General features: G+C 37.7%; 1 long non-coding RNA gene across 3 annotated transcripts; it reads left to right on the top strand.

Annotated features, from left to right (window-relative positions):
* On the top strand, positions 1-23,528 carry LOC113479355. 3 transcript variants are annotated; one of them, XR_003398233.1, is made up of 6 exons: positions 1-173; positions 6,523-6,698; positions 7,272-7,829; positions 9,894-9,947; positions 16,946-17,210; positions 23,455-23,528. It is a non-coding gene; the product is annotated as an uncharacterized LOC113479355 (long non-coding RNA). The 3 variants fall into 3 exon arrangements; XR_003398232.1 differs by lacking the exons at positions 9,894-9,947; positions 23,455-23,528 and having other exon boundaries at positions 16,946-19,139; XR_003398231.1 differs by lacking the exons at positions 16,946-17,210; positions 23,455-23,528 and having other exon boundaries at positions 9,894-13,099.
* The last annotated feature ends 1,459 nt before the right edge of the window (positions 23,529-24,987 follow it).

The raw sequence follows: 24,987 nt of genomic DNA, 5'->3' as shown, positions 1-24,987 counted from the left end.
TACGGTTTTACTGCTGATTTTTTTCAGTATGCTGTGTGCAGAAGAAAAGTTTGTCCAGCAGTGTGTGCCTCTACAGTCAGAACACGGTATTTTCTCATCTTCCTTTCTGTGTACAGCACAGGTGCAGCTGCCACTATTTACCAAACATGAAGGTGGTGTTCACAGCTTTGGGGGTAAGTTTGGGTTCTGCTTTAAAGAATGCATGAGACATCTCTACTAATTGCAGGAATGTTCAGTGTATATTTATATACCTGAATATTGTGTAGGAGGCTCCCAGAAATTTCAAGAAATTATCTCAGTGATCATTGGCAAGGTCTCTAGAAACTCGCGTAACTGACTTGTGCTAAGAATAACTGCGTGATGCTTCCAGTGTTGGAATAATCTGTTCTGAAGGGCTGAGTACTGTAGTCTCACCGTATTTAGGAGATGAGGTAGGACACCCAAGGAGACTGGAAATTTTTGAGCGAGGAGGCTTTGAAGTACATTGAATCCTGTAGGTAGCCTTTACCACAGATGCAGCAGGAGGAAGGAAGCATGTGTCTGTAGCTAGGTCTGCCCCTCTGTGGGAGTGAACAGACCACATAGCAAGTTAAACAGGAGGAGTATATGTTTGCACCTCAGCAGGCTGTTAAAGTAAGTGCTTTAAATTGTTACAAGATGTATTAAAGTTTACTTATTAAACCTCTGAAAGGTGATAGAGGAGCAGGTTCCCCTTCCGAGCCATAGCATCTGTGTTGTACTAAAAACAAAAGCAACCTGATTTATATGTGAATATGTATTCTCTTGTACTTGACCTATTTTCTCTTTGAGTGTAAGATGGATGTTCACTAATTTTACACCACCACCCACTGTTTCAATAAAATTATTTTCAACAGATTCTGTAAGAAACTTGCTGCTTTAATTAATATGGAATTATCACAGAAATTGGCAGTACAGACCCTTCAGATTTACCTTCAGATTTACCAAAGTTAATCAAATTTATATACAGGCTAGAATTGAAGAAATACAGATTAAAATTATGAAAACCATTAGCTGTATCATTGTGACTAATTATGGTTGTGTATCTGATAACCAAGGTGAGGTCAACATAAGGCTGGCCATTGTGATATCAGAGCTCAGCTAGTCAGGAGCAGTTAGGTTGCTTGAGGGTAGGATGCTCTCCTTCCCAGTTGCTGAGGGCGCGCAGCATCTTTTATGAAATACACCAGCATCCATGGCAGTAATGATGAGACTGCTCCGGTGATGAGACTGTGCCTCTGGGAGGTAGAAGAGGCAGGCCTGGACGCAACGCAGAGCTGAAGTCAGCTTTGACATACAGCAAATGAATGCTCTCTCAACACTTGGCTGTCTTTTAGTCATGTCCCAACCACCTTCTACCTTCCCCAGCCCTGGCTTTTTTTTTTTTTTTTTTTTTTTTTTTTTTAAACTGCATTTCTGGACAGTTCTGGGTGACTGATACTGAATCAGTCTTATTTTCCTTCTGGTCTCTCTCTTCCTTCTAAAAACATTTAGCTCTAGTAGGGACTCAGAAACAAGATGTCTTGAGTCCTCTCATAATAATTTACATCTCTGATCTAATGATCAATTGTAAATCAATGTTAAGCTTCATCACTTCTGACTGTTTATGCTATTATGATGATATGAAGACATTGAAAAGCAATATACTGGTTTCACCCTGTATATTTTGATTACTAAAACCATCTTATTTGTGTGGGTCTTTCTTAGTGCTCATGTGTAGCATTTTTAATTATAGTAAAGAAGTCTAAGAAAAATCCCTGCGAAGAAACTACATAAAAGCTGAATGTATTAGAATATTCATGTTAAAATATTTCAGAAGTGCATTAGTTATACAAAAAAAATAATTGAAACCTAGGAAATGTAGTGAAAATATAACTCTTCAATGAAAAAAGATATATTAAAAAAGAAAACACATAGTTAAAGTCATCCAGAAAACTTTAATTTTCTTTAACAATGAGAACCTGAGGGAAATGTGGAGTTAAATTTAGTTTCTTTCTGCAGACTCTAAATTTTTTAACCCTTTATGCACAGCTCTACTTAAAAGAATTATGCTTACTTGGATGCCTTAATCATTAACTCCTCTACCTTCATAAATTTAGCTGTTTTGTAAGTTTAATCTATCTCTAAGCACTGGAAGTTGTGCTTTCTAACCACATAGCTAGAAGGTGAAGGAACTAGGGTAAGATCAGCCCAGTTGTGTTCATCTTTTATACAGAGAATACAAAACCTACTGTAATTCTGTAATTTCTTCTCTCATTATGGTATTGAGAGCTCAAATCCATTTTTATGCAGTGGCTTAAAACAGTTTACTGCTTAAGTATAGCTTACAGAAGCTGCTTTGCGGAACTGATGATCACATATGCCACAAATCAATTGTACCCATGATATTAAAAGGGAAAATTACCTAGATCTTTAAAAAATTCCCAAACCTTGGTAAATATCCTTGAGTAAATGTGATATCATTTTGGGTCACTGTGCTTTGACCAGAGGTCAATCAAAATGATTCATCTGAGGAACCTTTGTTTTCATATTTGTAATCTTTTTTTTTAGTGCATGCTTATATAGTATATTGTAACTGAAAAGCAGAAAACCTCGTAAAATGTCTACATTATGAGATCAAAGGACTTCCCCTCCCCCCCATTTTTTTTTTTCACTCAAATAACCTCTCTTTTCGATGTTGAAAGGTCTTCTTTATATGAGGAAATTTACCAGAGACTATAGTAGTGTAATTATGTCTTGTGGATGCTTTTTAATCTTGCATGAATGCCTGTAGAATTCAAGCATCCATATGGGGAGTTAGACCATCAGAACTATAGGGGTGTAATTATGCTGGTGAATTCTGTATGCAGACAAATGCTTTATGAAAGGGAATTTTATTTTTGCTTTTCACTTTTCAGCTTATTCATGTTCTGAACTAAAAGGAGTTGATCAAATCAATGAAAGTAATGAAAATTCAATGGTTATCAAGTAGACTGTCAAGTGCTGGGGAAATTGGAAAGTAATAAACGTATACATTTCCTGATAACATTAATGTGAGCTTTTGTTCTTATTCTCTTGCCAGTGTTTGAGTTTGTGAAGGGTTTAGTGATAGGTTAATAAACAATGTCTGTTCTTTGCTGAGCCTCATAAACTAGTATACCCAATAGCTAAACACTGGTAGAATATTAGAGATTCTTAGCCATCATAAAAAGCAGCTGGGGTTCAGGCAAATATGACACTGGAGAATTACTTGAATACTTTTTAGTCTCTGTAGGACCTCTGCAGCTAGCACTGAGCAGATCAGCCACTGAATTTCTATATGAGAATTTTCCTATATCCCAGTTAAATTGTAATTCCTAGGACAACAGTCAAAATGTTCTCTACAGAAGTAGGCCATATACATGAAAATAACTTTCAATATGTCAGTAAGGGTGTAGTAACACTTTAATAGTTATTTACAAAATGTGCCTAGAGTAACAAGCATGTCTCAATGAAACTGCTGCATAGACTTTAAGACAAGAAGAGCCCTATCATTTTGGTGATGTAATGCAGTCCAACCTTAGCACTGACCACAGAGCATTGCTCTGTAAATCCTGCTTGAAGACCATTATTTCAAGGTGAACTTAGAAAGATGTCTGTTCATACGTAAAGAGTTCAGAGAACAAAGAGTCCGTCACATCTATACCAACACTCACTGTTCAGGTGAAGTGTTTTATTTGTGGTTTGAATTTAGCTTTGACTTAACTTGTTGAATCTTTGCTGGATTAAAAAAGCCTTTAGCACTGGACATTATTCAATGAAAATACTTAAAGCCTGAGATCAAGGCATCTCAGTCCTCTTTTGTTGTTAAGCAAATCTCATTGAGGTGCTTTAGTTTCTAACCGTAAGGCAAGATTTCTGTATCACCAGTTTTTCCTGTAGTTGGTTTCAAGTTTTCAAACATCCTTCTTGAATATGGACGTCAGGGCTGTCAGCAATGGTATTATTAATGAGAGATTTACAGCACAAGCTGAACAAAAGCATGCTCTCCCCTCTCTGTTTTTGAAACATGTAGGAAGACATAAGCGCAAATATATTGCTTCTACCAAATTTTAATTTTTCATGTTTCTTGTCACAAGCCTCTTAGGAGAGATGCCATGTAAGGGCTTCCACTGGATATTACGCTTTTCCAAGTCAGGCTTGTTAAAGGGATACAGCAAGGTGATCCCTTGCTGTGATAGCCAGAATATTTGTGTTTGCCTTGGGTAATGTTGCTACAATGGTAATGTTTCTCCTGATTCATATTCATATTTATATTCATATTCTTTGTATCTTTTAGAGTTGAAAAGACAGTCTTCAGTTTAGTAAATATTGTTTAATTTTTGTTCCAACACGTAGAACTGATTTTTTCATCATTAATAAAGTATACATTCGTCATATGGGCATGAATTAAAGCGAAGTGGGTTAAAAGTTAGCGTGACTGTGCCATTTTGTTTATTTCCTACTTTTCCAGTTTTTCACCTGTAAAATTTCCTGGGACTGTTTTTTTTTGTTTTCATCAAGGCACGGCCCTTTATATTCACCCTATATATTCACCCAAGAGAGTGAGTAGGATTAGCCCAAAAAGTGTTTCCTGTGAACTCACTCTTGAAATGTTGCAGATGGAAGATGAGTCTGGTTTTGGCTACCAGTAGAACTCTAAGTTAACTATTTTGTAATGAATGGGGAATACAGAGGTTTTTGTATAGTGCTGACATGGTAATCACTGTAATGCAATGGTTAGGTCAGTGTTTTACAAGCATATTAGTATGTGGTTTTACAGTTGTACCCCGTCACTCTGAAGCTGTTTCAGGCCTGCTGTGCAAGCAAACTGAAACAAAATATTTAAATTTCATTTTACATAGAAATAATTTCCAGTCCTCAACTATTCTTTCCAGAGCAGGCTGTGTGCTAGTCATGGTAAGGCATTAGCTAGACCATCTAAGAAATTTTTTTTATGTCCTGAAAATAGTGGGATCAATTTTACTGTGATTGTGTGGATGTGTGCAAGGTGCAGGAGAACTACAGAAATGCACTGAAAAGGGAGCCCATCAGCCTGAGGACTACTTGCAACATGACCCTGAGAAAGAAGTGCTTGAAACTATGAGTGAAGAAGCTGTTGCCGGCTGTTTGCTTCCTTCTGTGTCTGGGGAAACATCATATAAGTAGTATATGTGGTTTGTAAATAAATAGGATTGCACTGAATAAATGCCTGTCAACAATTTGAAGTATAGCATACAAGACATCAAAAATCAGCTAATTGTTTCTATCTGTGTTTACTGACAAAGTTTAGAGTAGTATCTTAGAAAGTCCTCAGAGAACATATTGATGAAACTGAACTAAAACTACATGGCAAGTCTGCGTTTCAGTCTGGAGTCCTAACTGAAAGTTATGTATTTCTAGTAGCATTGAATACTTTTGTTTGTTTTGTGTTTTCTAGTCAGAATAAAACCTTAATAGTTACAGAATTGTATAGCAAAAGCCTAGATTGAAAGCGACCTCTGGAGAAACCTGCCCCAAGCTCCTGTTGAAAGCAGGACCTTAGATGTGATGATCAGGGGCTTGTCCAGCCAGGTGATTTCCAGGGAGTTTCCCCACTTCTCTGGGCAACCTGTTTAAAGTTTGGTTACTCTAATGATGAAGAATTTCTTCTTTTATCCCAACGGGTTTCCCCTGAAGCAGCTTTTGCCTATAGCCTTGTCACTGGACAGTTCTCTGAAGAGACTTTCCATCATGTCTATAACAACCATTTAAGTCTTTGAAGACTGTGTTCAACCCCCAACTGTCTCTTCTCCATGCTGAACAAATCCGATTCTTTCAAACCTTCCTTCATCTGTCAAGTTCTCCAGTACTCTAATCATCTTGATGGCCCTCTGCTAGACTTTCTCCAATTTTTAAATGTCTCTTTTGAGCTACAAGGATCAAGACTGGACACAGTATTCCAGATGTGGCCTAATAAGTTCTGAGGAGAGTGGAATTACCACATCCTTTGATCTGCTGGCTTCAGATTTACTGAGGTTAGCCTGCCACACCATCTGCCTTCATTGCTGCAAGAACACGAGGCTGGCTCGTGTTCAGCTTGCAATCTACCAGCATTCATGAGCCCTGTTCCCCCAATAATACTACTTCATTTTTGACTGACATATAATGAAAGCAAAGCATAGAAGTTTACAAAGCTTCTGGAAGAAAAGGGAGGTGCTTTCCTTAATTTTACCCTAAAGCTCAATGATTTCAGCCTTCTTGCACAGTATGGGAGACCTGGGTTCAGTTCTTTCCTTCTTTTGAAGAGTGGGCCCCATGTTGCTCACAACCCTGAGCAGTGCCCTCAGGAGGAGGCTGTAACAAGCCACAACATATTCTGGGGTTCCTTCAAACTCTCATGTTGCCACAGTGATATTTTTGTTTAATAGACTTTTTCTGTTTCCTAGACTAGGAACTAAATGTGTCATACCTCCTCAGGGATTATTTGTCATATGTGCACTCTCTTCTCTTCTTGCTTTGTTTCAGAAATGCAAAGGTCCAGAGAAATTCCCCAAAACTTTTGAGAAGAAACTGTGTTTGCCCAGCTCCGGTGTGATCCTTACGACATACTACGTCTTTGTGTTTAGTTTCTTTCCTTTGATGTGAATGAACTTGCCTGGAGTTACGTGATTAGTCATAATGGCTCCATCTTGGTAGTGCAGGTGAGTAAGTGGGGATACCTGAATTAAATTTTTTTTTAAAAGTACTTATTGTAATACTTCTTGCTTTGACCATGGTGGCACTTGGGCCTTTTTATTATTTTTGTACCTTATACAGCTTCATCTGTACAATATAGTAACTTGTGGTGGGATAAGAAATCTGTTTGTTTTGTTTTAGAGGAGTCAGGAAATATCTAAAAATATTTTCAAGTACTGCAGGTTTTTAATGAAAGCAGCTTGGGTGTAATGTTTGATGTACTGGCTAATAAAAACTTGATCGATATTCATTGCTACTCTTGTTTTATTTTAGAATCCAAGTGCCAGAATAATAAAAAAAAAAACCAAAACCAAACCAAAACACCACCATTAACACTGGCAGTTTACTTGCACAATAAAAATTGTGCAGTTGGCTTCTCTGCATTATATTGCACTTGCAGATAAAGTATGAAAACCAATGATAATTTGAAATTAATTACTATCTTAAAGAGAAATAATATTTCCATAGTACTTCTAAAAGATAATTTCAAAAAAATTAATAATTGCAAAATTTTAAGATAATTAATTTGGAATTTCTAGCGTAGCATGAAATCGGAACAGATTTCCATCCATTTCACTAACAGCAAAGCATGACATGAGATTGGTGAGCATTTGTTACAAGCATGCAGAAGACAAATTCTGTCACAATGAAGAGCTCCACTTTCTAGGACTTGTCCACAATGTGTGAGGAAAAGATGGATGGCCATCAGTAAATCCAGAACGAGGACTTCTTCTGAACATCATTAAGAAAAAGAATGCCTTCAATTTTCTAAAGATCTAATTTCAGGAAGATCTTAGGGATATTGTAAGATGGAAATGTCTTCATTAAGCATGAGATGAATCAGTGCTGGACTTTCTGATGCACCAAGCAGTGTTAGCCACTCATCTCCAAAAACTCACAGGTACCGCAGTACCTTCTACTTTGTGGGAACAACCTTTGGCACCAGGCAGCATTATGTGAAACATAAAATCAACCAGTTCATCAGAACAACTTGTTTCCCTAACTGAGTGCTAAAAGTGGAAGTTTTAATGGAAAATGGGACTTCTCAAGGAAATCCTGCTGGGTATTCTAAAGGCTACACTTTAATGAGCACACAAGTAAGTTACCTTGGAGAGGAAAGCTAGGCTAGTAAAGAAGCCACAAAGGTGATAATTAAACAAGAAATCAATGTTAAGTATGGAAAAGGGGGGCATAACTGGAATGAAAAGTCAATCTACAAAATGTAAATGACTTTCAGAGAAGATCAAAGTAATAAGGAATTATTAGTGGCCAGTAGAATTTAAGACAATAAGAAGGCATTACCAATGTATTAGGAACAAAAGCACAATTAATAAAGTATAGATTTCAGTCTTGCAGAAGAAAACAGAACAGATCCAATGGCTGGAAATCAAAGCTTGAAAAATTCAATCATTATAAAGATGAAGTAAGGGTGATTACACATAGGAATAATTTTGCAGTGTAGGTAGGTGGTAAACTTGCCATTGCTAGGACTTTAATCCAATTGGATACACTTTAATCTGACTCTCGAAACAGGCTTGTGAGCATCTCTGTGGATGGCTGCAGAGGTCATTTCTTCTGTGCAAGCTGTACATCTGTGAATTTATATTTGTTCTTTGTCACTCCCTTCTTTTATAAACTGTTGAGAATAACAGAGCTCTCATTGCCCTCAACATGTTCCACACGCTGAGCTCTGCATTAAGACAATGAATGTAAAAAAAGTCTCATGCTTCAGGGCTACAGCTGGCTGCCTGCACAAGGCAAGAGGCTGATTCCCTAGGTTAATTCTGGATTTTTTAATTTCATTTTTCTCTGAAGCCTTAGGAACAGGCATGGCTGGTTATAAAACCTTGGAGACAGGGTCAGTTCTCTGCAGTGAAAAGGAGTTCTCTCTTTTAGATAGCTGCTATCTTCCAGCTGGCTGGGGGATCAGACAGTTTCCTCCCTAAATCAGGGTAGCAAGGACTTTGAGGTCTTTTTGCTTTCCTCTTCATTATGACATCTAGGCATATCTGAGATCGTAATTATGATCATTTGGGCATATCTCATATAATCAACTTATTATTATTACTGGAGCCTGGGGCAGAGGCATCACAGTCTTTTCTGGCATTCATATTAGCTTAATTTCTTCAAGACTGATTTTTTTTTTTTTTTTCATAACCCAACTCACTGGGGAAAGCAGTGGTAAACGGGTGAAGCGTTAACATCACATAAAAGACAGCAGGTTGCCTGTTCTGGTTTAAATACTACTGATTTATAAAGATCCTACTGGCTTAAATTTGCTGCAGTAAGAGTTACAGGTGACAAAAACTATTTCTTTTTCAGAAGGGGCTGATGCCAGTCGTGATGCTTGATGGAGTTGCAGAGCTGCCACACAGGCTGCTCGAGTGCTGCTTTGCTGGCTGCATGCAGCAGCTAACAAAGGATTTGTTGTGCTTGCAGCAGCATTGCCTCCAAGTCTAGCTTTCCTTCTGCAGCCCTCCCTGCCTTTTGTTTAAAAAACCCCTGCCTATTCAAAGCAAAAATAAAACCCCTTGCTTTTATTGCAGTACCAGAGAAGGAGGATGTGATAGCTTTTCTTCTTGCTTTGGTTTTGTTGAATTGCAGGTGGCAGTGAGTGGAAGGAGTGATGTCAGGAGTTACTGGAAGCCAGGCTATGTATCATCTCCTAAGAGGCATACGGGTCTACCAGGGTTCTGCCTCGTGGCCATGCCTGGGAGGTGGCTCCGGTCTTACACTACTTTCTGTTGCACACATGGGAAAGTACTTGCATGATTCACTATGAACCTCCTTTCTGTACAGAAAGCTGAGGCTGTCAACAGACACCTATTACCATCCTGCAAAGTTGTCAAGAGACCTGCTGTTTCATCTACATCAGTGTGTTTTCTTCTTAAGCATGTGAAGAAAAGGCAGTCTCCATCTTATGTGAGCCCTTATTATTCTTTTTGTGGGTCCAACGGAGGGACACGTTTTCAGTTGTTACTTCTTGTCTGCAAGTGGAACTGGGACTCATGTAAATAAACATACTGACTTATTGCATAAATCACCTTATGTAACATCTGTCATATGGTTTATCATATGTCATTGTTTTGCATCACATATGGCATTGGCTTATGGTATATATATGTTTAATCAGGACTTATCCTGTACCCATCATCTAACAGGTGACTCAATACCTATCTTGCACAGTGGTTTGTACACAGGAGCTGCAAGCAAAGGTAAGTCCGGCTGGAAACTTGGAGATAGATGGATTGGGAGAGATGAAGGGAAAAACCCAACAGATCCAAATGAATGGCAGAACTAATAAGGACTGGTTTGCTCTGGCTTTGTGTCTCTTGGGGTGTGATAGACTGATGCTTGTCACACTGAAGTGTCCTCTACCATGATACTTTCCAGTCTTTCTGTGTCCTCATAGTGAGATGCCTCACTTCCCTTCAGCTCCTCTGCCACAGAGTAGCTCTTAGGTTTTTTTTTGTGGCTTTTAGCTACAGTTGCTTGGCTTCATGACAGGGAGTGACCCAGCAGATGCTGTTTTGGAGATGCATGCATGCATGTAAGGTGGCCAACCTGTACGTGTCCAGCATGGTCAGCAGCTGCTACCAGCTGAACCTAATCGAGTGCCCTTCTCCTCTGCTGGCAACAAAATTAATGACTTTGGGAGCTGCCTTCCATGATGTGCTGAATGTAGTACAGGTAAGATCTTGCTACCTTAAAAATGACTATGCTTTTCAGTTTGGTTGAAGCTGAACAGACATGACAGAGAGACAGCGTGATGCACGCAAGCTTCATTTCCTCAGGAAGCCAAGCTAAAAAAAAAATCTGCCTAGGAAAATTTTCAGCCAACATTTGAGAAGCTTGCCATTAATTATCAAAATGAAGAAGCAGAGTGTGCTAACATGGTGTTGATTCAAACTATCAGAATCAATCTCTCAATAAATAGACCTGCTGAAAAAAATATGTAAAACACATCAGACTTGTGTGCTGTTTCTTTTTAGCTTCTGCATCTGGCCTTGTCATAAGAGACTCCAATCCTAAAAATCACCCTCCTTTACCCAAACTCTACAGGATACACAAAATTTAGGAGGAGCATTTTATTCCTAAAGTGTCAGAGAACCTCTGTCTTTAAGGTTGCTTTTTCAGAGCAAGTAAATTGAACTAGGTCAGCCTGAATTAGGGTGATGTTCTTTGGATTTCTCATGTTTCTGGTGCTCATGGAGTTCAGTATTTCTGGAGGACTGCTACTCTGCAAGATCTCTGCCAACCCTTTCTCTTAGCCTTTGTTGCTTATAGAGCTCCTGCCCAATGCCAGACATATATACACATGCTTTGCAGAGCAGTTTTGGATTCATTGATGCAAAAAGATGAAGAAGTAAAATATGTGTTTCTTGTATCACTGTTTCTGTTGCTGTAAAGTCAGTATTTTAAAGGCTCCAAAGTTGCTGGAAATGGATTTTTGATTTATTATGAGAATCAGCCTTCTGGTGTTTATTCACTTGCTGTCTACCTTCTGAAGGCCATTTGGGAACTACAGCTTTTACAAATCATCCCTTGTATTTTGGGTTAATCCAGGCCTTCCTGCACTCTACTTGGTTGTTGTAAATGCAGTTTATAATTTATACAGAATGTGGTTCATCTGCCCTGTAACTAGGAAATGTTAAAAGAAAGCATTCAGTCATCGTTTATGCATCTGGTGATGCAGACTGGGGTTTTTAAAAGAACCCAGAAGAATTAGGCATTCAAATTTCATTAAAATGCTGTGGAAGCGAAGCATATAAACTCTATTAAAAAACTCAGTCATTATCTATAACTCTTGTTTTTTCTCCAGCTTAATTTGCATAAGCTTGTTTAGGGGAGAGAAGTGGACGGGGCTGGTTTTGCACACCTTGCCTTCTTGATAGTGCTGGGGCGCAACCCTGCCATAGAGCTTGAGCATGCTGTGACTCTCACCTCTTCCATTTTCACCTGCAGCTTCATGAACCCATCTAACTACTAATTTTATAGTTAAAACCTTATTTTTGTAACCATAGAAATGAATGTAAGTATCTGATCAGTAAAACTGTTGATACAAATAGTTTGGTGAATATGATGTTGAACACATATTATCCATATATCTATCTATCTATATCTCACATTCTGGGAATGATTTGTACCTTTTCACACTCTGAAATGTTCAGGGAGACAAAGATGAATAAAAGTTAGTTCAGAAATTAAAATTGTACTGCAGAGTGTAAAAGAATTGGATATATTGCATTTAAATACAATGCAGTGTGACTAAAGGTTACATGTAATAAATATACTCTCATGTCTAACAGAAAACAAAAGCTTCCTCTATATGCAAGAATCAGTAAAGTACAATGTAATAAATATAATGAAGAACAAGATGAGAGATCAATTAGATACACAGTCAGATGAAGAAGAGTAAGTAGGGAGTGGAGTTTATTCTGAAGTCAGAAGGGATTGCTGCAGCAGTGCAGAATATGCTTGCTGGAGGAAGGAGTTAATTGCGCCAGCAATGTTCAGCCCCTATTTATTGCAAGACAGAATTAATGGCTTTCCTGCCTGGTGCTGAAAATAGAAGCCAAATTTAAGTTGTTTCTTGAAGGCAGATATAATTAGATCATGAAGCTTCTGGCTTTTGGGTCTAAATAATAGGATAAGAATGACCACACTAAATCAGAACAGAGTAAGGTCTCTTAACTGTTTCTTAGGGGTGAGAATAGGACAAGCACAGAGTGATACTTTCCCCAATTTCCAGCTGTGCACAATGCACATACTGCTTCAACTGTAGATTTAAGTGCATTATATATTAGCCCTTGCTGAATCCTTTCTTTATAGATTGTTCTAATTATTTGACCCATTTATATTTTTGTTAGTCACAACACTTATAGCAATAAACTATCCAGTGTAGCTATGAACTGTATGTAGAAAATATTTGTTTGATTTAAACTGTGATATTTGGTGCCTGCTAAGTCTTATGATATGAGGAGTAGTGAACAATTGCTCCTTACTTATTGTCTATGCTATTCTCACTTTTATATACATTTATTTCCTCTTAGTCATCTCTTTTTCCATGTTGAAAAGTGCTTTTATCCATCCTCATACAGTTAAAGTAGTATACTGCTATTCCTCTATGTTATCCAGCATACGTCATTCCTGCTTCTAATAAACCTTTGGGCATGGATCAATCAGACCTAGGTGAGGTATTGCCAATGTGGATGCAGTCTGGATTTATACACTGGTGTAGTACTTTGTCTTTTGACTTTTCATCCTTACATAATGATTTGTAACATTTAGTTTGCATTTTCTGTCTGCCAGCGAGCACTGGACAGATTTTTTCAAAGAAGTCTCAAAAGCGAGTCTGAGATTCTTCCTGAAGTGATAATAAATAATTTATTTATTGTTTATCACTGTGTATGTGCAGTTATTTTTTTTTCCCCCATGTGTATTACTTTGCATCTATCAATATTAAATAATGTCTACATTTTTGTTGCTGAATCACTCAGTATTCAGTATAATGACACCTTTTGAAGTATTGACTGTTCTAAGTAATTTGTATCATCAGCGAACTTTGCCATCTCATTATTAATTCCCCTTTCCAGATCATTTATGAATATACTGAAGAGAACAAGTTCAAGTGCAGATATCTGATCGCTTCTCTCCCATGGTGAAAACAATTTATTACTACGCTCCAACACATCATTAATCTACTAAAGAATTTTCATCCTTCTGATAACTTAGTTTCTTTAAGAGCCTTTAGAGAGAGATCTTGTCAAAACACTTTGACTTCTGGAAATCCAAGAACATTATAGCAGGCTGCATTCCCAAGCTGGCTGACTTCTTTAAAGAACTATTAATATCATCAATTTCATCAACCAACAGTAAATTGAAAAGCCCAAATTTAGTCAGGTTTTTCCTTCTGCAAATATTACATTATTTGTATACTAAGAATTATCTACAAGTACTTTCATGATTAGTACCAAGGCTTCTAGCAGTTAGTGACAATTTCTACAGAAAAGTTATTACTATGCTGCAAGAAATTCCAGAGTGAGGTGCAGATTTTCATTGACCCTGAATGGAGCATGGTTTCTCTGTGATAGAAGTCTTCTATTTATTTTCTGTAAATGACACATCCCTGAAGCAACAGCAAGGGAATGAAAGTTACATTTTATCACAGTAGCATTTGCAGAAAAGTGACTGCTAAAGTCCCTATTCATAATGAAACCTGGGCCAGGCATGAGTTCCTAAAAAGCTTACCTGCAGGTGCTTAATTTTTTTTTTTTATTTAAAAATTTATATCAGAGCTTTATGAACTTCTGATTAAACTTTTAAAATAAATTAAGGGTGAGAGGATTAGATGGGGAATTGGAAATGAACCATGGTATCTTTTGCCTCTAGCTCAACATTTTGAAGGCAACCCAAATGAGATGTGACAAAGTGCAGTGTGCTCTTTTCTTTTTGCTGACCTATGTGTAACTGGAGTTTGGTCTCTGCCAAGTTCTTTGTGTGTGAATGGCCACATCACTATCCCTGCTACTCTAATTAGCACTAATTAGTCCTTTATTAGAATTTAAAATAAATAGGCCATGATTTAGATATCACAGAGACTAAATTATCTACTTAGATGATCCACTTGGACTAGATGAACATCCTGCTCCCCCCAGCCCTCATCTTTTCCACCATTTGACAGAAGTTATGGATAGGTTTTAAATGGCTGGTATGCCCAGCTCCCATGTTGTGTCCTATTTGAAATTTAAACTGTGAAATCCTGTTGAAGGACAGTTCTGAGTGTGAGTCAAATGAAACTGTGTTTTATTCTGGTATCGGTCTTAGTTCTGTTGGACACTTCCTTCCTGGCCTCTTTGGAGATGTGAAGAACTTCAGAGGAATTCCTCATCAGTAGATGTTCAGAGAGTTGCTCCTACTTCTTCAACCTCCAGTCTAAACTTCATACTACTTCCTCTCAAGAGAATATAGTTAATCCAGGTTGGCCCTTGCTTATCACAACTCTGACGCTGTTTCTGCTGCCTGTTACACTGTCTTGCTGCCAGAATATCTTCAGACCTGTAGGTACTACCAAGTCGTTGCTCCTGGTCTTCCCTCATTTATATAAGATATCATGCACTAATAGATGTCCTGGGAGGGGAAAGGAAAGTGAACTTTCTTGGTGAAACATTGGATGCAGCTTAGCATTGTCACATGTGCAGTCTGTGGGTGGTGGTGACAACACTACCCCCTTCTCTTTGCTTGATTCTGAAATGCCAGCTGGTTCTTCTCTTTTCCCCAAAGCATCTACTGGACTTTCTGTTGTTGCTTCCATCTGAAATTTTCTTCTGCTCCTTGTAGAGAAGAGGGAGACTTGGCAGCTGGAAAAAGTCCAGTCCTTCAGCCACACTGATTTCCAGTGGTTTCCAGGTCAACAGAGACTGCAGTGGGCTGGTAAGCCTGATCCTGCTGCGATTCAGAGCACAAGACAATGTATAGTGCACACAAAGCCTCTGGTCAAAGTGTGATGGCACAGGAGTCTGCCATTGCTTTTCTGGGGTGGTGGTCATTATCCAAATGACCTCTACATTGTGGTAATGGGAAAAATATTGATGGCATCGATACTGGATTTTTTCAAAAGTGGTTAACGTTGGCACTAGAGCTAATGACATGTGATGGACTACTGCGCCACTTTAAAAATCCTACATGTTATGCCAGCAGCGTGCAGGTCTTCTGTCTTCAAATACAGATGCATGCCTTTAAATGCCACAAACACAAGGTGTTATTGTGGAAGTAAAGAGAAGCTATGTGAATCTGCTTTCTCCAGGTTTTCAACAAGTTATTGACTATTTTAGGTCTAATCAAACCAACTATTTGGACTTCTTAGTTTTAGAACAGTAAAAACCTCCTGGCTCCTTCATTGCAGTCAAAATCTTAAGATGTCCATACGTAATTCATGAAACAACTAAAATTTCAGTCATCAAGTACGAGACATTTCTTGTTTCCCATGCTAGGTCAGCACTTTCTTGTAGAGATAATTCATATCATCATATGTGGAGGTGACTCATTTGCGCATTTTGGAGTTCAGACAAAGTCTGCTAGTTGTCTTTTCTGTGTTACCTTCCACATGTTTTTCCTGCATTCATAATGGCATGATTCTGCCTGCTGTCTGCAGGTGAAACAGCTTCTCATCTACATCTTCCTTAAACATAAAGAGGGTTGTAAGTGTATCAGGATATGGCTGAGAAAGCTAGATTGCATGCTACCTGAAAACTGTTACTGATTATTCCAAAATTACCTTGCTTAATTAACAAAGAAGGGTAGGGGTTTTTTTTGTCCAAGTATTTGACAACAGCTACAGCTTATAAATGTGGATATAATTACACAGGTCTGATGATCCCTAATAATGAAGAAGTGGTCCTTCTTCTGTATAGAAGTACAGCTATGCTGATACTAACATAACTACAATACACAAAAGCAGATGTACCATTTTAACTATCTCAGTATTGTTAAAATGGGCAGTGTAACATTTGTGTGTATATAAAGTCTTAGAGCAGAGAAATGTTTGGAAAAATATCTGTTACTTTAGGAAGACTGTAGCCACCCTGATGATGTGAAACTTTGCTCAAACTCTATCAGTTCATTTCTGTTTATGGACTCAGGAAATTGAGTTACAGTGACTTAATGGGTTACCACATGTCGGTGGAGACGAAGCTGTGTGCAATCCAGTAGCCCATCACCAACACAAGGCAGAAATCATTAGATCAAACAACACCATTTCAGAGGTTTAAAAGATAATTGGTTTTCCTCATGTTTTCTTGTAGTCTAAGAATGCACACGCAGGCTGTTACTATGCTCAGCTGAAGACTAGGCAGTTATTAAGTAGTAGTAAGTTGATCTTTTGACTGATCTCGAAATGACAATTTTGAAATAATTTAACCAGATCAGTTTTAAGTAGTTGACTGGAGACAGAAAATGTGTGTATAAGAAATGAGTCTGTCCTGTATGCTGATAAAATAAGACTTTTAGTGACTGCATTTGTCTTGCTTGTATACTGAGGAATGGATATTTTCCAAGGTAATTTAGAATCCGTGATTTCCATTTGAAATGTTCTCAGGTGTGCTTAGAATTTCATGTATGTGCTTGTTTCAAGAAAATTACATGATTTTTTGGACTTCAGACAATTTTACCTTCATAATGAATCTTCTTTTTTATTTTTCTCAAACTGTCACAGATTTACTGACGTGTAAAGAAGCCCCTTTGGAGAGCCAAACCACAACGTTATGGAACAGACAGCTGTGTTTGGGTTTGATTCTGAACAAAACCTCACTCTTTGTTTCCTAAGTTTTATTAGAAGAGATAAAAGAATTGTTATACAAATGCTAAATGGATATCTCTTGAATACAATTATGCTTATGGCAAGAACATTACTGTCAATTACAATGCCTGAAAATGTTGTGGGAACTTCAAGAAACCAAGATCTGACTACACATCACCAGGTAATGCCTTTGGGGTAATGTGCAAAAGAAAAAGAGGGTTCTGTTGTTTCAGAATCAAGAAAGATTGTGGTCATATTAAAATTTATGTTAGCTTTGTTTTAGCTGATACTGAAGACCAGTATAATTTCCAAGAGAAATTTGAATGTAAATATTGTCAGCACTTTTCCACACTTTTTTATTGTGAAACAGATACCATTGAATGTAATGAGAAACTCCATCTCAGGGTACCATGAGTTTCTTACATATTGCCACAACCTGTAGCAATAAACAGATCTCTTAATTGCAGCTAACCTGGATTTCTTGAAATATTGTACTGCAGACACCTGGCCAAATTCTGTTTAGCAGCAATGTTCACAGTTGCTGCTTGGATCCAAAAACTACTGAGGTCAGAATTTTATCATCACTTCTTTAGCTTAGTAGCAGATTCTCCTTCTCAGTTTTGAGGGCTGTTGGGTTTTTTCTTGCTGTAAGAAAATGAGAGAGAAAAGAGAAATAAATAACTGTTCTAAACATTGAGGTATTGGCTATAAAGCTGATTTATGATGGCAGTGGAAATTTCCCTACACTTCAGTCCTTGGGGGAAGCAGCATTTAGGGAGTAAGAACACTTACATAATTATGCTCATTGCTGTTTGGTCACTTCTTTGGGCCATGAGTAAAAGCACCAACACTCTTTTCAAATAAGACGGATCTTGAGATTAATTTCTCATCAACCTCTAAATATCCTGTCAGTAGTAACTTCTGGTTTACCTGAATTAGATTAGCACTGACAAGGTGGAGGTAGGACACTTTGCTGGAAATCTGGGTCCCAAGAAGTCAATTTGCCAGTACATTGTCAAAAAGTTTTACTGAGCTGTTTTTTATCTTATCTTTATGTGGCATTTCTTTGCATAATTCATTCCTTACTGTAAATTTTATTCCACAGCAACTGCATTGCTTTTTGTAACTGTGCTGTGAATGAAGCAAGCCTAAGAATTATTCTTTGCTATTTTGCTTTTTTTTTCTGTGCATATTCCTATTTATATATAGGGATGGGCCCAACTGCCCACCTTTTGATAAGTAAAGAATAAACCAGTTAAATTCTATCATCAGACCTGTCAGAATCAATCTAAAAGAACATGTTATTTTTAGTCCTACTTACTTTTTGGATAAAAGCTGCTTCAAGGGAAAAAGATCAACATATAACTGAAATTAAGCCCTTCACAATCCCTACTCTGCTATGTAATTCATAAATTAATGGATCATGAAAAGACCTTGAAAGAGTGTTATCCATCAGAAATAATACCTTTGTATGTGCAGTGCCTATATCCCAGAAAATCTTGTGTTGAATTTGACTATCTAGGAGACTGGAATCTTTTTGAGAAAGGATGAAAGCACCATAAAATAAGTTTATATTGCTCAGTGCCCAAATGTTATAAATGACTAACACAATATGAGCAAAACAGTAAATCTAATCTTTTGCAACATGTATATTTAACAGTCATAAAATCTACTTCTGACTTTGTTGATATTAGACTTTTGCTTTAGATGCTGCATGCCATATATCCGAATTACTTAGACCTCTGAGTAAAGCTAATTTTTCTTCCTAGAACCAAGAGTATAATTTCCAAGGTGACAAGAAATCTCCTGCAGAAACTGTAGAATAATAGAATCAAGCAAATGCTTGCTATTCAAAATAGGTTTACCACCATAGTATCTGAAAACCTTATCGTGAGGGTAATAAGCGAAGCATGACTACTCAGACTACTCATCTGTCTTTTTTTTTTTTTTTTCATCCACTTGACAGAGGAAGAAATGTGCATATTAGAAAAATGTGGGTTTGTTTTGATGAGTTATTTCCAATAACATATATTGTGATATGCAAATGTCTATGTAAATGAAGAAACATGCTTTGCATTCAGAATAAAGGGAGGTGAAGCACTTTTCAAAAATTTTTATTGGATCTTCATGACTGGTCCTCAGGAAAGCCCTAAGAGTATTCTCCCCACAATGAGTTTTAATTTTACTGTGTAGTCTTCATTGTGACTGTTGACCATGGTCTTTCCCCTGGAAAGTTATTAATCTTGGTCCCAGGCCATGAAATGCCTTACAGAGCGAGACTTGGTGCATTCATCATTCTGTGGGGAACTGGGGTAGAAATCCAAAACCCAATGGGTTGTGCTTGCAATAGTTTCTCTTGTGGAGGAAGTGACCTTCTGTGCCCCTGGCCCACCAGACTTGCCGAGGGGCTGCAAGGTCTCTTGCCCAGGGTATGTCCTGTAGCTGGGCTCAGGGTGAGCACTGACATGAATAACCACGGTTGGTCACCATCTGTTGGCCTGGCAGGGAGTCTTGTGCACTGCTGGAGTCGGGAGAGAGCTTTGCCCATGGATGTTGCTGTGTGAGAGCTTCCTAGCTTGGGCTGCAGGAGTGCTCCTGGAGCTTGGACTGAGCTGGCAGATTGCTCCACCATAGACTTTCTGTTTCCGTATGCTTCATCTCATGGAGAAATTGCATTGACTGGAAAGAAGCAAGAGTGCATTCTGTTTAATAGAACCAAAATTGTGAACTCTAAATGAAGGCTTTAAAACCACAAACTTTTGCCATTAAGTCTCATCTAGACAGCATTTGTGTTCTTGCAGAATTATTTTCAGAATTAGTTTTGGATGATTTTTTTTTTTTTTTCTCCTTTTGGGTGATACATATAGAGTGCTATGAGATTGCAACTTGGCTGTCCTCTTAACCAAGTGCAAATGGGATCAACATCAGGGAAGGAAATGCTGCAGCATTTCATTTCACAGATGCCGCCCTCTTTCCCTCCCCACCCTGAGTACAGCTGATGTGTTTGAACAACAAGGAAAGCTCCAGGAATCATGGTACTTGTGGCAGGTTTGGTTTTGACCTCACTGTTTCTCAAGATGCGGCCTCCACCCCTACCCTGCTGCTGTTTGGTAGAAACTGGCTCTACATTTTGGCACTGATTACTGGTCAGTTTGAACTCTATAGCCCTTGCTTGCTGGCAGCTGACTGCAGAAGCTGTTTTTCCCTCCCTATGTAAAGTATGTTCAACCACATGTCTTTTAATTTGATGTGTAGAAGCGCCACAGTTTGGAAGCTTTCATTTCCTTCACCAAGCCTAAAATAATTTGAGTTAGTTGGTTGCCAGGACAGTTAGATCGTTGTCTTTTATAATGAGTTTTAGGAGGTGAGCTGTGATGTGTATTCTGTCTGAAAATGGGGTGGTTTTGCTTCATTAGTATCAACTTCACCATGTGATATGGAAAGAATGAATTGTTCCAAGAACTGTATTTTTATGGCACAGGTGCTGAGAGCACCAGATTGGCGCACCTGGGTTGTGTATAAATCCAAACAGATAAAACCTAATTTTTCTATGTATTATGTGTAGTTTTAAAGATCTTATGTGTGAGTATTAGTTAGGTGGATCTTGCACCAAGGTAAGTTTTAAAACAGAAAGTCATGTCTGGATGCATATTCTACAATATAATTTTTAGTTTGTAATTATTGCCTAACATTTACTACTTCTGTGCCCTTCAACTCTAACACTGTCTCATGGGAAGTAGGTGATTAATTCTCTTATTTCATCCCAAAAGGCAAAGGTGGGTTTTGTCATTCATTAATTGTATATTTGCATACATAATAATAGAAAAAGTACTGTACTTTTCTGCCTATTCTATGTCATATCATGCAGAACATAAGACACACTCACAAATCTGGAATCTCAGTCAAAATACTTTACAAGTTGTTTCCTATCCTGTGTAAAACCTTCCCACAGCCACATGAGGAATTCACTCATGAAAAACTCCTAACAGCTGTATGGCAGATCACTCCAAGCTAAAAAGTAATCCAGTAAACTTTCACTTCATGACAACACTAAGTTTACCTCCACAAGTAAGGTCAGTATCTTTGGAAGGAAGGGAAGAGTGTTCTAGCTTGCTTTTTGAACAGACTAGCATTGGTATCACTTACCTTCCGGATCTGTGTCGCTCTGTGAAGACTCTCTAAAATCTGAAGATGAACATGCTTTTATTTTGTAGGAGCTGGTTGTACACTTTCAGCAGAATCTTTTCATTCTGCCACTTGGCCCGTGCCACTGGGCAGTGCTTAGGATTCCTGAAATGCAAGGAATAGGCAATGGTAGTATCTTGGTGACCCTTCCTACCCATCTCACCAGTTAGCAGTACTGTTCATACTTACTACCACATATAGATGATGTATCAGTGATGTAGATGTTTTTAGATCTACAGAGCTCTAGGATGTTATATCCCTATCTGAAGCATTATCATCCCAGCTTTCTTGCTAGTCATGCTTTTACACCTTTAATACAAGGCTGAGACTTACAAATAAAGGTAGGGCTTTATTTTACTTGTTGACCATCTGTAATGTATACACACTGAAGTGATTCAGGCAAAATAGCAAATGACTGAAGTTTCTGTCAAAATCCAAAGTGGAAATGAATATTTGAGGTTTTACACATCCAAACTTCCCCTGTTTCTCAGGTTTTGGTCCTTAGTGTACTTGGCAGTTTTTGGGAGGGTCAGCAGGTACAAACACTAAAATCCATGGGGCTATTTCAGTTTCAATAATCATCTGCTCAACAGTGGAACCCTCAAAACATCCTCAGTTGGTCTCAAAACAACCTCTCAACCTGAGAGGAAATGACTGAGAACTTTGTATGAGTTTATATATCCTTTAGCGATTGTGTTGTGGTCTGGAGGATGGCCAAAGTGATACAGGAGAACAGGAGGTACTGACAGATCAGAAAATAGTTGTATAAATAATGCATGTTATATGTGCCTGAGTGGTGATAGTGTTTTATGAGTCCACCATAGCAGCAGGTGTTAGCTGGGTGGACCAGGAGCTACCTAAGAACAAAGAAGGTAGCTGGGGCAAATTAGAGTCAAGAAGTTTCTCACATTTACCCACTAAAACTCCCAACAACAAAACAATCAATGAAAATACTACAGCAGCAAGTTTCAGGTTGACTTGCTAAAGACATTTCTGGTAAACAAGGTAGTTGCAGAAATCATTTAATGTATCTCCACAGATTGGTGTTTGAACAGAAGAGGACAGGTCTCTCAGGGTGGGGCAGTTATGATAGATTTTTTCCCCTGCAAAGAGTCCCACCAAAAAAGATTTTAGCCTGACAATATGGACAGGAGTGTCATCTTTATTCCTGATCCCAATGCAGCAAGCCATGTGTCTCCTCTTTCAGGTGACAGACAGGTGTCTAGCAGGCAGATCGCACTGCGTGAAAAAGATGGGAGGTGTTTGCCTTCACTAATATGTCTGGTTATCAAGCTCAGTTATTGCCCACCACTGGGTCCCAGAGCAAGTAGTCAATGCTTTGCTGAGATTTACTGGTCTTTGTGCCAACCTTTCTCCAGTGATGCACTATTAAAAGTGCAAATTGTAAAGCTATCAGAGCAGGTACTATAACATGTACTAAAAATGTGACAATTCACACTTCATAATTAAATTGACAGAGAGATTAAAGAAGGGTTGTTTTTATAAAATGAAAATGATGACTACAGTGTGGTAAGAGGTAATCTGCCTTTTGCTAGAAAGAAAAGACTTGAAACATGAATTCTTGTGTTTATACTGGATAAGATCCTATCCAATGCTTATGATGTAATATGTGAATGTTGGATAGAAATAAGATGATTTACATTTATTGCATGCTACTTAATGTAATGATCATCTAAAAAATCTTTGTTGTGGTTTAAAAGTAGATCATATCATGCCAGGAAAAATAGGGAAATAACAGATTTTGTGAACAGTGGATGCGTGCATATATATTACAGCTTATGAAGATGCAGAAGAGGAGCTATTGATTCTCAAGATGACTTTAAAGTGTTTTTTTGTATGCTCTTTAATAAGAATGGTACTTCTAAAGAATTTAACTTAGAAAATTAAGAGTTTTCTAAAACAACCACCAATTCTTTTTGGTCTTCTTTTTTATCTAGCTATGTGCGCTTAGATGAAAATAGAACTTGCCCTCAGAACTGTTAAAACTATATATGTTTTGGATGATAAATAATTTCTAAACCATAGTATTTACATTCCTGATCCATATATATTTGTTCACATGTCTGATTATACTAAAAAAAAAAGAGCCACAATATAAAACAAGTCACACAGGCAAAGTATTATGCATATCTGTAGATTTATGCCATAAACATTTTATATGAAATGAGTGGGGTTTTTTTCCCCTAATGCTTGTATTTTTCATTCTTTGCTTTTCTCAGTGCTTCAGATCAGGTTCTTAATATCTGATGGTGGAACAGCTCCATGAAGAGAGATTGTAAGCAATTAGTCCTAGACTAGTCGAGAGCCTATGGAGCAGAACACTCATTTGGGTAATGATATAATATCACTATCAGGTCTTAAATAGGAGTCTCCAACATCAGAGTCTACACCACCATGCAACTTGCTATTAAATCTTTGAGGTCTGTTTGGTGTTTTCCTAAATATATTAAATCTTTTCTCACTAAAATGTTCTCAAGAACTAATATGGTCTTGACGTTATGATTCATTTGACAGTATTTTCAGATTTTAAGGAAAAAAATAAAAGAAAAACCCGATTAACTCTAGGCTCTTTCAGTACTGTATCACACATTGCCATTCTTAATATATTTGATAGACTGTTAAGTATATATGTCGTATGCTCATTATCGTAATTCAGTTATCCAGTTAAAAACTATGCTTCAAAAAGCATGAAATAGACTTAAAATAGATATAAAAATTGAGAATGTTAAGTCTTTTTCATCTGTTTACAGTTCTCCTTGACCATGCAAATGTATCATGTTTTTAAGCTTTAACTTTTACACCCATGATAGCTTGAAATGTACTTGATTTTCGTTAATGAAAGGTGGGCCTTTCTTCTATTCCCTTGTCTCTAAGAATTGTTGGCTCTAAGATAGCATGATGACTCATTAGAATATTAAGAGAGATAGTGATATTGATCAAAAGAAAGTGGTACCAAATGATGCATAGAGGTCTTCTGATGCTACACTATCATGGTGTCATTGGTGGGAAATTATTCAGTGAAATAGATTCAAATGAGTATTTCTTAATAAAACACACTTTTGATTTAAAAAAAATATTTGTTTTATTGCAGAACTTGAAGCTTTGACTGTATTACAAATTTTCATATCACCAGTTCATTGTGGATAAAAATATGTGATACCCTGGAAGAAAGCAATTTTAACTCTCCATGTGTAGTGATAGGCTCTGAATTGAACGTTACCACTTAGGAATGAGATCTTGGAATTATAATGAATAGTTCTTATGAAAGCATCAGTTTAATGCTCACTAGCAATAAAAATGTAAATTGAATGTTAGGAATTATTAGAAAAGAAATAGAGAACAAAAGAGACTGCATAAATCCCTAGAGTTCATGTCCCCTCTTCTGAAAAAGGGTAGTGGAGATCTGGAGAAAGTTCAGAGAGAGGAAATAAGAAAAGTATGGAAATGCCTTCACACGAAGAGTGACTTGTAAGACTCCAGTTTTGAGAAAAAAAGAGTAGAAAGACTGATTGTTCCTTACCTCTTTCCAACAAGACCTAGGTGTCTATGAGCCCAGCACTTAAGCTGTTCAGAACTACTTTATGTTTTTTCCTTATGCAGTGTGTATTTAGGCGTGGAACTTGTTGGTGCATGTTATTAATTCTGAGAGTTAACACAAGCTGAAAAACAACACCAAAAAAATCCATGGAAGAAGATCCCACTGTGGAAAACTAAATAAAAAGACATTACTGCTGGCACAGGAGATCCCAAAC

This window comes from Athene cunicularia (genome assembly GCF_003259725.1).
Source record: "Athene cunicularia isolate RWA chromosome 4 unlocalized genomic scaffold, athCun1 chr4_part1, whole genome shotgun sequence".
Taxonomy (NCBI): domain Eukaryota; kingdom Metazoa; phylum Chordata; class Aves; order Strigiformes; family Strigidae; genus Athene; species Athene cunicularia.
This window is presented reverse-complemented; position numbering and strand designations above follow the sequence as displayed.